The sequence below is a fragment of the Triticum urartu genome, chromosome 1A, assembly GCF_056163025.1.
Source record: "Triticum urartu cultivar PI428250 chromosome 1A, HENAU_Tu73, whole genome shotgun sequence".
Classification (NCBI taxonomy): domain Eukaryota; kingdom Viridiplantae; phylum Streptophyta; class Magnoliopsida; order Poales; family Poaceae; genus Triticum; species Triticum urartu.
The window spans coordinates 520540209-520546349 of record NC_141873.1 but is presented as its reverse complement, the minus strand read 5'-3'; positions in this window follow the sequence as shown (position 1 = coordinate 520546349).

Sequence of the window (6141 nt, the reverse complement as noted above, 5' to 3'; positions counted from 1 at the left end):
TCTCGGATGACAACACTTTCTCAAAACAATCATAATATGATATAACAAGATGGTATCTCGCTAGCCCTTTCTGAGACCGCAAAACATAAATGCAGAGCATCTCTAAAGATCAAGGACTGACTAGATGTAGGATCGAAAGTATGTCTAGAGGGGGGGATTAGACTACTTGACCAAATAAAAGCTTAACCTTTTCCCAATTTTAGTTCTTGGCAGATTTTAGTTATTGTAGGACAAGTCAAGCAATCATCACACAATTCAAGCAAGCATGCAAAGAGTATATTGGCAGCGGAAAGTAAAGCATGCAACTTGCAAGAATGTAAAGGGAAGGGTTTGGAGAATTCAAACGCAATTGGAGACACGAATGTTTTTCCCGTGGTTCGAATAGGTGGTGCTATCCTACATCCATGTTGATGGAGACTTCAACCCACGAAGGGTAACGGTTGCGCGAGTCCACGGAGGGCTCCACCCACAAAGGGTAACGGTTGCGCGAGTCCACGGAGGGCTCCACCCACGAAGGGTCCACGAAGAAGCAACCACCCACAAAGGGTCCACGAAGAAGCAACCTTGTCTATCCCACCATGGCCATCGCCCACGAAGGACTTGCCTCACTAGCGGTAGATCTTCACGAAGTAGGCGATCTCCTTGCCCTTACAAACTCCTTGGTTCAACTCCACAATCTTGTCGGAGGCTCCCAAGTGACACCTAGCCAATCTAGGAGACACCACTCTCCAAGAAGTAACAAATGGTGTGTAGGTAATGAACTCCTTGCTCTTGTGCTTCAAATGATAGTCTCCCCAACACTCAACTCTCTCTCATAGGATTTGGATCTGGTGGAATGAATATTTGAGTGGAAAGCAACTTGGGGAAGGCTAGAGATCAAGATTCATATGGTAGGAATGTAATATCTTGGTCTCAACACATGAGTAGGTGGTTCTCTCTCAGAACATATGAGTTGGAATTGTGTATGTGTTCTGATGGCTCTCTCCATGAATGAAGAGGAGGTGGAGGGGTATATATAGCCTCCACACAAAATCCAACCATTACACACAGTTTTCCAATCTCGGTGGGACCGAATCAAAAAACTCGGTCGGACCGAAAAGGTAAACCTAGTGACCGTTAGAGATTTTTGGTGAGACTGACATGCAACTCGGTAGGACCGATATGGTTAGGGTTTGGGCATAACGTAATCTCGATGAGACCGATTACACAAACTTGGTGAGACCGATTTTGGTAATTAGCTAACCAGAGAGTTGGTCAGGCAAACTCGATGGGACCGATTTGCTCTTTCGGTGAGACCGAAAAGTTACAAAAAGGAAACACTGAATTTACATTGCAATCTCGGTGGGACCGATTCGCTCTTTCGGTGAGACCGAAAAGTTACGAAAGGGAAACAGAGAGTTTGCAATCCCATCTCGGTGAGACCGAGATCCCTATCGGTAGAACTGAATTTCTAGGGTTTGGCAGTGGCTTATGACAAATGAAACTCGGTGGCGCCGGATAGAAAGAATCGGTAGGACCGAGTTTGGCTTAGGGTTTAGGTCATATGTGGATATGGGAAAGTAGTTGAGGGTTTTGGAGCATATCACTAAGCACATGAAGCAAGAGGCTCATTAAGCAACACCTCATCCCTCCTTGATAGTATTGGCTTTTCCTAAAGACTCAATGTGATCTTGGATCACTAAAATATAAAATGAAGAGTCTTGAGCTTTTGAGCTTGAGCCAATCCTTTGTCCTTAGCATTTTGAGGGTTCCACTTTCACATCCATGCCATGCCAATCATTGAGCTTTCCTGAAATAATCATCTTGGAATAGCATTAGCTCAATGAGCTATATGTTGTCATGAATTACCAAAACCACCTAGGGATAGTTGCACTTTCACTAGACATTGTAATTCATGGTAAAAGAGATCCATTCATAGTCATACTCGATATAAATTAATAGTAATGGATGCAAATGACAGTGGTGCTCTCTAACTGGTGCTTTTTAATAAGAGAATGATGACTCAACATAAAAGTAAATAGATAGGCCCTTCACAGAGGGAAGCAGGGATTTGTAGAGGTGCCAGAGCTCGATTTTTAAATAGAGATAAATAATATTTTGAGTGGTATACTTTCATTGTCAACATAACAACCGAGAGATCTCGATATCTTCCATGCTACACACATTATAGGCGGTTCCCAAGCAGAATGGTAAAGTTTATACTCCCCCACCACCAACAAGCATCAATCCATGGCTTGCTCGAAACAACGAGTGCCTCCAAATAACAACAATCCTGGGGGAGTTTTGTTTGCAATTATTTTGATTTGGTTTGAGCATGGGACTGGGCATACCGGTGACCAGCCATTTTCTCGTGAGTGAGGAGCGGAGTCCACTCCACTTGAGAATAACCCACCTAGCATGGAAGATACAGACAACCCTAGTTGACACATGAGCTATTCGAGCATGCAAAACAGAATTTCATTTGAGGGTTTAGAGTTTGTCACATACAAATTTACTTGGAACGGCAGGTAGATACCACATATAGGAAGGTATGGTGGACTCATATGGAATAACTTTGGGGTTTATGGAAGTGGATGCACAAGCAGTATTCCCGCTTAGTACAAGTGGAGGCTAGAAAAAGACTGGGAAACGACCAACTAGAGAGCGACAACAGTCATGAACATGCATTAAAATTAATCAATACTGAGTGCAAGCATGGGTAGGATATAATTCACCATGAACATAAATATCGTGGAGGCTATGTTGATTTTGTTTCAACTACATGCGTGAACATGTGCCAAGTCAAGCCACTCGAATCGTTCAAAGGAGGATACCACCCTATCATACCACATCACAACCATTTTAATAGCATGTTGGCACGCAAGGTAAACCATTATAAACTCCTAGCTAATTAAGTATGGCATAAGCAACTATAATCTCTAATTGTTATTGCAAACATGTTTATTCATAATAGGCTGAATCGGGAACGATGAACTAATCATATTTACAAAAACAAGAGAGGTCGAGTTCATACCAGCTTCTCTCATCTTAATCAGTCCGTCATATATATTCATTATTGCCTTTCACTTGCACGACCAAACGGTGTGGATAATAATAGTGCACGTGCATTGGACTAAGCTGGAATCTGCAAGCATCGGATACAAAGGAGAAGGCAAGGTAACATGGGCTCTTTGTTAAATCAACAATAATGCATATAAGAGCCACTTCGTCATTTTCATCATGGTCTTCTCCCATCGACCCCCAAAGAAAGAAAGGAAATAAAACTATTTACACGGGAAAGCTCCAAATAATAATAGTACTGAGGAAGATCCTCAGGGTGCCTCTGGTTAGCGATCTCCTCTGGATCCCACTGATAAACAGATTGACGGTGAGTATCAAGTGGTGGCTCCGGCTCGGGCTCTGGAGCTGATGTTAGGCTCCGGTAGGCATGAATGGCCTCCGGCAGAACAAGGTACATGCCTGAAAATATGTTGAACAAAGAAGGAGCAGGCAAGGTGATACTCTCAAAGTAATTTTTATCAAATATCAATCTATGGTTAAGCATCTTCTTCTTATCTTTACCTAATAATAAAGCACACACAGCTTCTGCTCGCACACCGGTCACGACATTTTTGCAAAAAAGCCCCTGCTATTTTCTGTATTCAACCCGCAGTCCTCACTTAAGTCACAGCCCGAATAGTTATTTTACATGTTTTTGAAAACACCCCTGAGCTAATAGATAATTCATCCGTGAATCATATTTAAATCAAACAAATGATTTTCTAAATTATCCATATCTTTTAAAACTGTAACTCCTATTTTAACATGTTATATATGAAATTTGATTAGAAAAATATTTAGAATAGGAATATGATGTTATTTTTATCTACTAAATATTTTTAAATATTTTTTGAAAGATATTTAGGTTAAACAAATACATTTTCAAATTATTCATACCTTTTAAACCGTAACTTCGATTTGAACATGTTATATATGAAATTTGATTAGAAAAATGTGTAGAATATGAATATGCTGTTATTTTTACATGTTAAATATTTTTAAAATATTATTTTATTTTCGAAGCAAACTTATAATCTATAGCACACAATCTGTTTTTCTTTCGTACCAGCGGCGATCCGGATTGCAAATAAACACCCACTAAAACCATATAGGGAAAAGAAAACATCGTTAACTACACATGCATACCTCTGAAAATGTCCCAGAGGAAAACAACAGATTTCTCATCGCAAGAGTGAGAGAGAGAGAGAGGGGAGACGCCTTAGGATTAACAACATTCAAACATGTTTTGGTTTGTGTGAACACTAAAGCCACCACTGACGAGGGCGAGAAATAGGATAAGAGGCAACACAAATATGATGCTTCGCTAAAATAAAAAGATGGACCTATTGTTTTCGTCTTGAGTGATGGTTGTTAGGTTAAGAGCGTGTATTATTTTTTTTCCCGTTGCAACGCACGGGCTCTTTAGCTAGTTCTTAACAATAAAATCATGTGCTACCATACTCTTGTAGTCTAGAAAAATAGGAGGCAGCAACTTTTCCTCTTTCTCATAGTGTCTAATAGGTATCTCAAAATATTTAGCAAGACGCGAAGCAAAGATACCTCCAAAGATGGGACCCTTCATACAGTTCAAATTTAACCACTTAGCAACAATAGCGCCTAGACTAAAAGTGTTATCACGAAACAAGGCATGGCACAAAATAACAATATCAGGGACACTACGGTTTCCACAGTTCCCGCGACCAATTAAAGCAAAGCAACGTAGAACCGGAAAGTGTATGCTGGTGATTCTTGCATCGGAAACTTTCCTCGTTTCCCCTACAACAATCATATCAATAAACCCTTCCACATCATTACGATGCGGTTCCTCTATGCTGCCCGCAAAGGGTAACTTGCAAACCTCTCAAAAATCATAAAGGGACATCTCCTTATACTCATCATATAAATAAAAATCCACCGAAGGTGGTGACCTCCTAGCATGGAAATGAAAATTTTGCACAAAAATATTAGTGAGTAGGATATACTGTTCGCGCAGGTCGCGGAGGAAGTCGGTGAGGCCCGCATTCTCAGCCAAATAATAAAAATCATCATGAATCCCGGCTGCCCTCAAGAAATCATCACAAGGCCATTCACACGGCCGAACCTCCACGGTGCGAGGGAGATTATATTTGGGCTTCTTATCCTCTTCACTTTGCTTGTCCTTCAAGCTTCGGCTCGAAGAGCCCCTCAATAATCTCTTCATCATTTTCTGAAAATTTCTGAAATTTTTAGTAACTTAAAATAAAAGTGAACCAGACTCAACAAAATTGATAGCAACTACTCCCACAAGTTCCTAGAGACTATATCATGCATTAGAACTACTTGGGACCATATAAATTGAACATGAAAGCTCAAGAACAGGGTCACCTAAGCAGCAAAAATTTGCAATGAATAAAGCACTAGAACAAAAACTAATTGGACCATTGGTGGAGTCACATACCGAAGAACAATCCCCCAAAGCAGTTTGTGAGTGGAGCTTTGAGCAAGGAGATCGAAAATGGCAGCAAGATGAGCTAGAACTCGTGCTTGAGCTGGTTGGCGATTCTTTTGGGAGGAAGAAGGAGTGTGTGGGTGCAGGAATAAGTGGAGGGGGGCCACCAGGGGCCCACGAGGCAGGGGGCACGCCTAGGGGGTTGGGCGTGCCCTGGACCCTCGTGGCCAGGTGCTGGCTCCCCCTGGTGTGTTCTCAGTGCCAAATATTCTTAAATATTCTAGAAAAAAATCATATTTCAATTTCAGGGCATTTGGAAAACTTTTATTTTCGGAGTATTTTTTTATTGCAAGGATAACTCGGAAAACAGACAAAAAAAATACTATTTTTACTTTATTTAATCTAAATAATAGAAAGTAAAAGGAGGATACAGAGAGTTGTGCTTTCTAACTTCATCCATCTCATGCTCATCAAAAGGAATCCACTAACAAGGTTGATCAAGTCTTGTTAACAAACTCTTTTCGAATAACATGGGACTAGAGAAATTTCAAATAGCACTAGGTTACCTCAACGGGGATATGCACATCCCCAATAATAAGAATATCATATTTCTTCTTCACAGTAGGAAGAGGAAATTCAAAACCTCCAATAATAATCAATGGAATTTTTCCAAT